Genomic DNA, 12,007 nt, shown 5'->3' on the forward strand with positions numbered 1-12,007 from the left:
CAAGCTGAGTCCCGGGGTGCAAGGCTGCTGTCCCCACTAACCTCTCAAAATGGTGTGCTTGCGTGCTCTGGCCTGGCTTGAGCAACCCTGGTCCATTGGGAACCTGCCCCGCCCATTTCCCCTTTAATTGTTTAACCGGTTAAAAGAACACATTTAACTGGTTAGCCGATTAAACAGGATTTTACATCCCTATTTTGAACCCATTTATGCTTCTGAATATCATAGTATCCCATGGCAATGAGTTCCACAAGTAAATTATGCATTTTGTGAAAAAGTATTTCCTTTTATTTGTACTAACTAACCCCAATGCTAGTTAATTTAATTGGATGACCCATGGTTTTTGGGTAACTAACACTTCTCAAATTTCCATACCATTCGTGATTATGTAGGCCTCTATTATATCCCACTGAACGTCCTATTTTTGGTCTCTCCTGGTATGGAAGCTGTTCCATATGCTTAATCATCTTTATTGCCCTTCTCTGAACCTTTTCTAGTTCCACTGTATCCTTTTTGGAGATGGGGAAACCAAAATTGTATACAGTATTCAAGGTGTGGGTTTGCTGAGAATTTACATAGTGGCATTATATTTTCTATTTTCTATCCCTTTCCTAATAGTCCCTAACATTCTGTGAGCCCTTCTGACTGCTGCTGTGCATTGATCTAAAGTTTTCAGAGAACTGTCCATGGTGACACAATCTACTTTAGTGATAATAACGAATTTAGAGTCCATTTTTATTTATATAGGGGATTATTTTTTCTAATGTGCATTACTTTGTACTTGTCAGATTTTACAAATACATTTACGCTCTTTGACGAGTACAGTATTGTGAGTGAGGGATGTGGGAAGCATTTCCACCAGTCTGGCTCTCTATAATGAAAGTTGTGCTTGTTATTCTTTTGTTATTGGTTAATGTGATGCATGCATGCAACTCCCTTGCTTTGCATAATTCTTTACAAGAATCCCATGAGTCTTTAGAGAGTTAAGATTTTGTGTATGTGCCAGAGGTTTGATTATTGCTGCATGGTTAAAAGGAAACAATGTTGGGGATACAGACTTTTAGTTTTAGATTTCTGGTTGAGATCTGGTCCTGGCCAGTAATGATCAGAAGTCAATACCATCTGAAGCATGTTACTTATCTCAGTATAAGTGTCCAAATCACCTCCCCTCAAGAGGCACCCTTGTTAGGAGTATCAGCAAAGACCCATGATTAAACTGCTGAAAACTGAAAAACTCTCTTATAGAATAATCCCAACAAGTTGGTACTGAGGCACATTAGTGGAGTAGTGTGGGGAAAATTTTGCTGTTGCTATTAGTGCTGTATCTGCTCTGGATAAACAAGGAATTTGAATTGGCAAGAGGAGATAATATGATTCTTTTTGCAAGGGATAATCAATCGATAATTATACTTGGGATTTTATATATCAGTTTATATCTTCAGAGTCCTTTACAGACAATCCCTGTGAAATAGGGTGTATTCTTTCCATTTTATACTGAGAAATTAAAGAATAGAGAAAGGAAGTCACCTGGCCCTGGCCACACAACATGTTTTGGCAAAATCTGGAATAAAATTTGGGATATTCTAAGTGTTATGCTGAAATTGCTAAATACTTTTCACGGTCCATCCTGATAGAATTGATTCCTGCTTTATCTACAAAATCATTCATTTAATAAGAAATTAGTGATGGAATAATTTTCTGGTGCACAGTATAAGTAAAACATCCAAAATCAATAATAAGGAAGGGGGCAAATATCAAATAATAATGTAAATAGAACTTGTTTTGGTAAATGCTTTTCTAACAACCTGTCTTTTTGGTTTTGTTCATTGTTTTGCAGAAAGAAAACTATGACTGTGACACACTGAAAGAAACAGCATAAACAAAAAAGTGAGTCAGTGAAAATCACGCAAGTTTCTGTTGCATAAAACATAAAACTATCTATGTTTATTGTTAAGAAGTCAACATTGTTTCTTTGCCATATCTCCAACAGGGTAAATTGGGAATAGCAGATTCAGTCTGCTGGTTGGTTCCTATAGCCGTTTTGGTTTCAGGATCTGTGGTTTCAGTGCAGGCTCACAAGATATGTCCATTCTTTCCCTGCACTCTTTTGCAGAGATCCTCTGTGTGGGTATATCATGTTGAAGTGAAAAGGCTGTCTGAGAATTTTTTTTTTTTTTTTGCTTTATCCACCCCCACTACAAAAAATATCACCAGCATTTATGGCTTTTTTCACACCTTTATAATCATGTGTGATATAATTCAGGCAAGGGCATCATTTGGGTAGGCTGGGGGGGGGGGAACTCTAGCACCCTCCTGAATTTTATATCTGATTTCTACTTACCGTAATCCCAGACAGAGCTCTTAACTGCAATACATCTTCCCTGTGATATGTGATGAGTTTGAAAGCTGGGAACAGCATAGGCTTTGGGTCAGGGAGTTTGTTTATAAACAGACCTCAGGAGTATCATTAAGATAACAAAAGGCTTGTAATTAAAATAAATTAAAGATGATCCTGAAAGCTTTGCTAGACTCTCCAGATAAAAGAAAGTAAATAATGTGTAAAAATAAATGGTGAGAATAGAGAGAGATAAGTAGTTGGGTCCCTTGGGGTCTGTACTGCAACTAGTGCTGTTCAATATACTCATACATGATCTGGAAAAGGGGTAAACAGTCAAGTGGCAAAATTTGCATATGATACAAAATTACTCTATAGTTAAGTCCAAGTAGACTATGAAGAGTTACAAAAGGATTTCACAAAACTGGGTGACTAGGCAAAACAATAGCAGATGAAATTCAATGTTGTTAAATGCAAATTAATGCACATGGCAAACAAAATCCCAACTATACATACAAAATGATGACTCTAAATTAGCTTATAAGGAGATCTTGGAAAGCTCTCTGAAAACATCTGTTCCATGTACAGTGTCAATCAAAAAAGCTAACAAAATATTAGGACTTATTAGAAAAGGGACATGGATAAACTAGAAAATATTATAAACTAGAAAATATTATATTGGCTCTATAAAAATCCATGGTATGCCCACATATTGGATTTGGAAATGGTATAGGGAAGGGCAACAGAAAGATTATGTATATTGAACACCTTTCATATGAGGAAAAGTTAAAAAGACTGGGACTTTTCAGCTTGTAGAAAGATGACTAAGAAGCAATAGTGTAGAGGTCTATCAAATCATGAATGTTATGGAAAAACCAAATAAGTTTATGTTATTTACTCCTTTACATAACACAAAAATTAGGAGTCACTTGATGAAATTAATAGGCAGTAGATTTAAAACAAAATATTTCTTCATAGTCAACCTATGATACTCTTTAGGAGGGGTTGTTGTAAAGGCCAAAACTATATGAGAGATAAGAACAAGATAAGTTAAAGGAAGATAGATCCCTCAAATAGCCCGGGTGAGCAGGTATCTAACTAGGTGTTATCTGCCCTCTCTTTCCTGTTGTAACCCACTAAACCCCAGTACCCACCCAGAGCTGAGATAGAACCCACAAATCCTGACAAGGTCTCTCTCTTTGCAGAGTTAGCAACAAAGTAAGAATATACATTTAAAATTTTAAATATAACAGTGTCCCTTAAGTGATTTGCCACAAGATGTCAGAACATATTATTAGAGCTGGATAAATATAATATTTATTTAATTTCCTTTCTGTTATTTAGGAATTAGATACAGGGCTACTGTCAGCTTAAATGGCTAAATTATTTATCAAAAAGCTAGAGTTTTCAAGTGTCTAAGTAGCCGCTGGAATCTTGTTAAAGTTGATCCCCATAACCAAAATTGGAATAGCCCTCCTGGTTTCAGGATTGTGCTTTGGAATTAGATGTCACTGATTAATACTGAGTTCTTGTCTGTATTTAAAAGATGATATGGTGTATCTATACAGATGGAGATATACTATTAAACCTTCCTAGTGCAGATGCAGTTTATACTATCAGAAACAATCCCTTTGACCATCTAGTTCAGTGGTGTCACAGGGCTCAACACACGGCCCGTGGGTGGGAGCCAAAACAAAAAAGTAGTCAATATAATGGTCTTCTGTTGATATGTGTTTTAGTAGTTAAATTCCAGGACTGTCATTGCTCATTAAAAGTGCTGTCATATGGGTGGAAATCAGGTAAATATTGAATTTTAATATCAGTAGAACTGACTTAAATGAGGCCTATGTGTTGTGTAGTCTTCCCTTAATCGTTGTATTCATGCACATCAGTGTGAAAGAAGCTATTTGCATATATATTTGCATGTAAGTTGTGGCCCTCAGCATGTGCTGTGAGTATCATTGTGGCTCCCAGGGCTTCCAAAGTTGAGTAGCCATGGGCTAGATTGTTGGACTCAATAGGTTGTGATCAACAGTTTGATGTCTGATTGGCAGCTGGAATCAAGCAGAATGTGCCAGGGGTTGGTCCTGGAATTGCTTTTATTCAGCAACTTCTTTAATGATCTAAATGATGGATTGGATTGTACCCTCAGCAAGTTCACAGGGGACACTAAGAAGGGAGGAGAGGAAGATATATTGGAGGATAAGTATAAGGTCCAGAGTGACCTACACAAATTTGGAGTATTGGGCAAAAAGAAATCTGATGATGTTTAACAAGGACAAATGCAGAGTCCTGCACTTAGAATGGAAGGATCCCATCTGTTGCTACAGGCTGGGGACTGACTGGCTAAGTGGCAGTTCTGCAGAAAAGGACCTGGGGACAATGGACAAGAAGCTGAATGAGTCAACAGTATGCCTTTGTTGCCAAGAATGCTAATGGCATATTGGGCTGTATTAGTAGGAGCATTTCCACAAGATCAAGGGAAGTGATTTTCCCCTTCTGTTCAGCACTGGTGAGGCCATATCTGGAGTATTCCATCCAGTTTCTTCCCCACCCCCACCCCCACCCCCACCCCCAGCCCCACACACACTACAGAAGGGATGTGGACAAACTGGAGAGAGTCCAGCAGAGGGCAACAAACATGATTAGGAGTTGGCACAGGACTTAGGCTAAGAGAACTGGGCTTATTTAATCTTCAGAAGAGAAGAATGAGAGGGAGTTGATAGCAGCCTTCAATTAACTGAAGGGGGGTTCAAAACAGGATGGAGCCAGGCTGTTTTCAGTGGTGGTAGATGACAGAACAAGGAATAATGATGCTAAGTTGCAGAGTAAAAGGTCTAGATTGGATATTAGGAAAATCTGTTTCACTAGGAAGGTGGTGAAGCACTGGAATGGGTTACCTACGGAGGTGGTGGGATCTCCATCCTTAGAGATTTTGAAGGCAAGGCTTGACAAAGCCCTGGCTGGGATGATTTAGTTGGCATTGGACTAGATCAGGGCTACTCAACTTTGGAAGCTCCGGGGACCATAATGATACTCACAGCACATGCCGAGGGCCGCAACTTAAGTGTGGTTGCATATATATGCAAATATATGCAAATAGCTTTTTTCACACTGATGGGTATGAAAACAAAGATTAAGGCAAGATTACATAACACACAGGTCCTATTTAAAATAATTCTGCTGATATTAATAAAATGCAATATTTATCCAATTTCCACCCATATGACAGCACTTTAAATGAGCAATGACAGTCCTGGAATTTAACTACTAAAACACATATCAACAGAAGACCATTATATTGACTACTTTTTTGTTTTGGCTCCCACCCACGGGCCGTGAGTTGAGCCCTGTGACACCACTGAACTAGATGTTCCACGAGGTGTACCGGTAGTTCGGAATAGGAAGCCTAGTTCGAACCAGCGGGGTTTTAAAAATGGCGGCTCCCCGCTTATGCAAATGAAGCCCGGGAAATTCAAATCCCGGGCTTCATTTGCAAGTGCGGTATGCCTACATTACCCTCCTAGTTCGAACTAGGAGGGTAGTGTAGACATACCCTAAGAGCCCAAGGTTTGGAGAAGACACCACATCATAGTAACACAACTGACATAGCTTGCTCGCAAAGCTTGTAATTGTAGACCAGTCCTTAATGTTGTGTGGAATAGATTTACAAGTACTTTGTTACTTGGTGTATTTTGAATGTTTATGATTTAGCCTGTTCGTTGTTTTTGCTATGACCAAGAAACATTAAGGTAGTTTGTTGGTGTTTATAGACGTCAAGCCTTGCCATTGAGTCTCATTTAAATGATCTGTTGGTATTGATCAGTATCCAGTATTAAAGATACATGTTTTTAACTGTTTCTATTAAGACAATCTTGTTTGACATAAAAAGTCATAAAATCTGATGAAGATTCATGACTGTAATAACAGAACCCAACATTACTCATCTAAATATCAAAGAACGTAGTTTCAGATCAGGCAGACAAAAAATAATAGACTCATTAAAAGATTGGATGAGGTTTCTTATATATTGCTGAGTCAATTTTAAAATATCTTTAAAACCATAGAGCACATTGTGTTTTACTTCTCCTCTGTCAAGGGATGAATATGTTTCTAATTTATGGGTTTAGAAATTATTGATGACTGCCGTGTGTCAAACAGCCTTGAAGACCGGTACTAATATTTTTTTTCGGTTAACATTAAAGCCATTTTAGTTTGTACTGCATTTTTTAATATTTGAAAAATTAAATAAGTTTGTACAGAATGTTTTTCATTTTGCTGCACCACAAAGCTTGCACTCCTTTAATAGTCTGTTGCAAAATCACAGAATCATAGAAATGTAGGGCTGGAAGGACACTCAAGGGGTCATCAAGCCCAGCACTCTGCATTGAGGAAGGACCACGTAAACCTGGACCAGAAATACCCAAACTATGGGGTACACCACCCTTCTATGGGGGCACAAATGACATTACAGGGAAGCACAGTGTGATCCACTTGGGGTGGCAAGGGAGCACCAACCAGCCCCGCTCTGCTTTCTGCTTGTTTTGCTTAAAGTCACATTTTTCAGGAACATAACTACAGTGTTAAGTAAGGAGTTACTGTACTGTTTCTTTCAGTGTTGTTGCCAGTGTAACTGACTAAAGAATCCTCTCCACCCTCAGCCAATCCTGTTCCCCTTCCTTTCCTCCCTATGATTGGAGGGGTGTTAACAGGCTACTTCATGTTGAATGGTCCCTTGAAATATGTGTTAACAATCTGTTCCACCTTGTATTTAGCTGCCTCACTCTGATTGAGGCCTATGGGCTTCTCTGCACTATAAAATTAAGCTAGTTTAAGTTATGTAATGTTTTCAGTTTTCAGAATGGTGAGAGGTAAACAGTGGTGTTCCTCAGAGGTCTGTACTTAGATTATCCCTTTTTCCAGATCATTTATAGATAATATAAACAGTGAGGTGCAATATTTGCCGATAACAGAACTACTCAAGATAGTTAAGTCCAAAGCAGCCTGCGAAGAGTTATAATAATATGTAGATATACCTATCTCATAGAGCTGGAAGGGACCTTGCAAGGTCATCAAGTCCAGTCCCCTGCCTTCACAGCAGGACCAAATATTATCCCTGACAGATTTGCCTCAGATCCTTAAATGGCCCTCTCAAGGATTAAACTCACAACCCGGGGTTTAGCAGGCTAGTGTTCAAACCACTGAGCTATCCCTCCTGAGAACTAGAGGGATCTGAGAACTAGAGGGATCTGAGAACTAGATAAGTTCATGAAGGATGGGTCTATCAATGGTTATTAATAGATGGACACTGGTAGATCATTTGATGATTACCTGTTCTGTTCATTCCCTCTGAAGCATCTGCCATTGACCACTTTCAAAAGATAGATCACTGGGTTAAATGGACTTTTGGTTTGCTCCAGTATGGTTGTTCTTGTTTGTTGATGTACAGCTGTCACTGTAATTAAACCACTTTTGCACATCTGCACTGTGCGTGTGTCAGTGGAGCACATCCACAGTAGTAATGCTTGTATCATCACAGAGAACATTTCTGTTGTGGCTAGCTATTCCACTTTTCCAACTAGGCACCATCTAGCACAGGGAAAGATTTGCAATGCATTGTGGGTGCAGGTTCAGTGTCCCATGAGACAGCTTTCTCAATCTCATTATTCCATGGGCATCCTAGCACATTTCATACCACATTTCAAGAGGCCCGGTAACTTGTGCCCCCATCATCTTCATCAGTAAACATGGATCTGCACTCCTTTTCAAAACTGTGCTGAGCATTATGAACGCAATGCGCTTGATCCGGCAGTATTTCCTTACCTGCAAGTCTGATGATGACCCCTTGGTTGCTATTTTGCTGTGTGTCATGAGAAGAAACAATTGAAAATTGCTGTTGGCATTCAGAACAGAGGCATGGTGAGGGTGTTACATGCCCGGGGGCAAAGGTAAAATTTGTGCCCCTGCCGCCAAGCCTGACCCTGGGGGGAAGGGGAGTTTCTACTGTGTATTCCCCCAACCACTCCAGTTTGGGGCCAGGCCCCCGCACGCACTAACCCTGGCGGAGATGGAGGAGGGTTGGGCTGGAGGCAAGGAGGAGGCTCCAGCTGGCGGTAGGCAGAGGAGGAGCAAAGTGAGCCAAAGGATGACGGGGAGCAGAGGTCAATTAAATTGATGCCCCCCTTAGTGTGGTGCCCAGGGGCAACTGCTTCCCCCCATTCCCTCCTCGCTACACCACCACAGCTGCACATGATAGACTGACGGATCTCACAAGTGAGATCACATCATTATATGGGTATGGGTATGGGATGACCAGCAGTGTCTGAAGAACTTTTGGATGTGCAGGGGTACTTTTTCAGAACTGTGTGTGGAGCCCTCATCACCCCCCAGCATAGTGACATCAAAATGAGAGCTGTGTTCTTGATAGAGAAGTCAGTGGCAATTGCTGTGTAGAAGGTGGTACCGCAAGATTACTACAGGTAAGTTGAGAAATCCACCATGGAGATTTCTATGATGCAAGTATGCAGGGCCATTAATTGCATTTTGCTATGAAGGAGTGTAACTTTGGGCAATATGCAGGAAATAGAAGCTGGTTTTGCAGAAATGGAGTTCCAGAACTGCCATGGAGTGATAGATGGCACACACATCTCTATTTTGGCACCAACCATTGTGTGATGGAGTACGTCAGCTGTAAAGTCTACTGTCCTGTAATAGAAATGTAGCCGTGTTAGTCTGGTGTAGCTGAAACAAAAAACAGGACTATGTAGCACTTTAAAGACTAACAAGATGGTTTATTAGGTGATGAGCGTTCGTGGACCAGACCCATGTCCTCAGATCAAATAGTGGAAGAAAATTGGCATAACCCTATATACCAAAGGATACAATCAAAAAAATGAATACGTATGAAAAGGACAAATCAAATTTCGGAACAGAAGGGAGGTGAGAGGGGGGAGGTAAATGTCTGTGAGCTAATGATATTAGAGGTGATAATTGGGGAAGCTATCTTTGTAATGGGTAAGATAATAGCGTCTTTGTTAAGACCTAGGTGTAAAGTGTCAAATTTAAGCATGAATGACAGTTCAGAGGATTGTCTTTCAAGTCTGGTGTTAAAATGTCTTTGAAGCAGGATGCAGATAGTTATGTCCTTGAGACAATGCCCTTTCTAGTTGAAATGGCAAGAAACTGTTTTTTCTTTAAAAGCGGCGAGGAGTCCTGTGGCACCTTATAGACTAACTGAAGTGTAGGAGCATAAGCTTTCGTGGGCAAAGACCCACTTCGTCAGATGCATGACATGACATGACATGCATCTGACGAAGTGGGTCTTTGCCCACGAAAGCTTATGCTCCTACACTTCAGTTAGTCTATAAGGTGCCACAGGACTCCTCCCCGCTTTTGCAGATTCAGACTAACACGGCTACCCCTCTGATACTGTTTCTTCTTTGTGATCCTGTCTAATGTCCGTTTTGTGTGCATTGATTCTTTGGCGAAGTGTCTGTGTTCTCTCTGGGGCTGCAGCTGTATCCCAAGCACTCCATCCGTGGGAGATTGCACACAATGGGCTTGTCTACACTAGGAAATTATTTTGAAATAACTAAATTCAAAAGTATAACTCCTGAAATAACTATTTTGAAATCAGCTTATTCCCCAAGGAAAGCAGGAGTACAGATTCTGAAATAACCAGCCTGCTATTTTGAAGTAATGGGCTTGGTAGTGTGGTATTTTGAAATAAGAGGGGTTATTTCGAAATAACTTCCTAGTCTAGATCAGGGCAATGACAGTCTCATACACACATCTGTGAGAGCCTTATTGGTATATGTGCTTGTGATTCCCTTTTCCTTCCCGGGTGGATCCCTAGGGTTATTTCATCAATATCAATGCAAGTAGGAAAGGTTCATCTTTAGAAGCACAGGCTTGTACTGAAAATTGCAATCTTGGACTTTCTTTCCAAACCAGAGGATTACCATTGGGGATGTGGAAATGCTAATAGTGATCTTGGGACATCCAGTCTATGCCTTCCTTACTCCTGTAGTTTATGAGATCATACACTGCTCAGCTTGTCAGCATCAGGGAGCACTTCAACAACAGCTTCAGTAGATGCAGAATGAGTTTTGAATGTGCCTTTGGCCATTTGAAGGGCTGCTAGTTCTGTCTACTAAGGAGGTTAGGCCTCAGTGAGAACAATGCATGGTTATAGCTCCTTACTGTGTGCTTGATAATATCTGTGAAGCAAATGGAAGAAGTTTCCATAAGGCTGGAACACAGAAGTGGATCAGTGCTTATTTTAAGCAGTTAGATTCCAGGACTATAGGACAAGCTCAGCAGGGAGTGATTCAGCTCAGGGAAGCTTTGAAGAAGTTTTTTAACATTGAGCCACAGTAACCTGTATTGGTGTAGTGTGCTGAGATGCAGGGGATTTTTTGGACTGTGCTATGAACCTTGTAATGATTGCTGTGCGTGTACTGATATAGCAATGCAAATACATCTATTATTGTATGTGGTATCAATAGCTACAATGTTAGAGCTAATAAAAATATATTCATTTTCCATAAGTAGACATGCAAACATACCTATGTAATGCTGAAGTAAATTTCATACATACAGGGGATGGAACAGGGAATCATAGGCACATACACCAGTGAGGGCCTCACAGCTGGGTTTATATGGGTATGTCTACACTACCCTCCTAGTTCGAACTAGGAGGGTAATGTAGGCATACCGCACTTGCAAATGAAGCCCGGGATTTGAATTTCCCGGGCTTCATTTGCATAAGCCGGGTGCCGCCATTTTTAAATCCCGGCTCGTTCGAACCCCGTGCCGCGCGGCTACACGCGGCACGGACTAGGTAGTTCGGACTAGGCTTCCTAGTCCAAACTACCGTTACTCCTCGTGGAATGAGGAGTAACAGTAGTTCGGACTAGGAAGCCTAGTCCGAACTACCTAGTCCGTGCCGTGTGTAGCCGTGCGGCACGGGGTTCGAACGAGCCGGGATTTAAAAATGGCGGCGCCCGTCTTATGCAAATGAAGCCCGGGAAATTCAAATCCCGGGCTTCATTTGCAAGTGCGGTATGCCTACATTACCCTCCTAGTTCGAACTAGGAGGGTAGTGTAGACATACCCTATGAGATTATCGTTGCGTGTAATCTCCCATGGGTGGCGTGCATGGGGTACTGCTGCAGTCCCAGAAGATACATGGAATGTGGGGAGGGTAGTGTAGGGAGGCTATGAAATGCAGTTCTGTATGGGCTGCAGGGGAAAATGAGCACAGATGTGGTCATCCTGAAGGTCAGACCACAGCATATCTGTTTGTTCAGTGACAAGCGCCATCATCTCTTGATACCCATTTCTTTTGTCCTTGCTATCATTCTGCATTTTGTCTTTCATCACCCTGCAAGCCCTCTGCTCACAATCTGGAGCACCAAAGCGTTGTGTTCCCTTGTCATCTTCTTTCTCAAGAGCAGCTGGTGGAGCTGCTCTTGTTGGTGTGAACAGAGCACCCTTCCAGGCCACATTAGCAGCTAGTAAAGAAACAATAGATGGAGGTATATTGTCAACACTTTCTCTCTCCTTTAACCCACAAAATTACAAACACAACATTCTCATTTCCCCTTGAGACTTTTAGAGCATGGTGAGCACAGCCGAGGAGGGAGGGGGCAAATTAGGACAGTAACAGGGAGG

The 12,007-nt window shown here is 41.1% G+C and overlaps 1 protein-coding gene across 15 annotated transcripts in view; it reads left to right on the plus strand.

Annotated features, from left to right (window-relative positions):
- LOC112545341 (uncharacterized) overlaps nucleotides 1–12,007 on the plus strand; it is a 233,204-nt gene that overhangs the window by 138,201 nt on the left and 82,996 nt on the right. For all 15 annotated transcript variants that reach the window (XR_016349531.1, XR_016349535.1, XR_016349532.1 and 12 more), the window contains one exon: nucleotides 1,835–1,884. The gene's annotated coding sequence lies outside the window, so the exon portion shown is untranslated. The remainder of the gene's footprint in view (nucleotides 1–1,834; nucleotides 1,885–12,007) is intronic.

This window comes from Pelodiscus sinensis, chromosome 1 (genome assembly GCF_052426305.1).
Source record: "Pelodiscus sinensis isolate ZL-2025 chromosome 1, ASM5242630v1, whole genome shotgun sequence".
NCBI classification, from domain to species: domain Eukaryota; kingdom Metazoa; phylum Chordata; order Testudines; family Trionychidae; genus Pelodiscus; species Pelodiscus sinensis.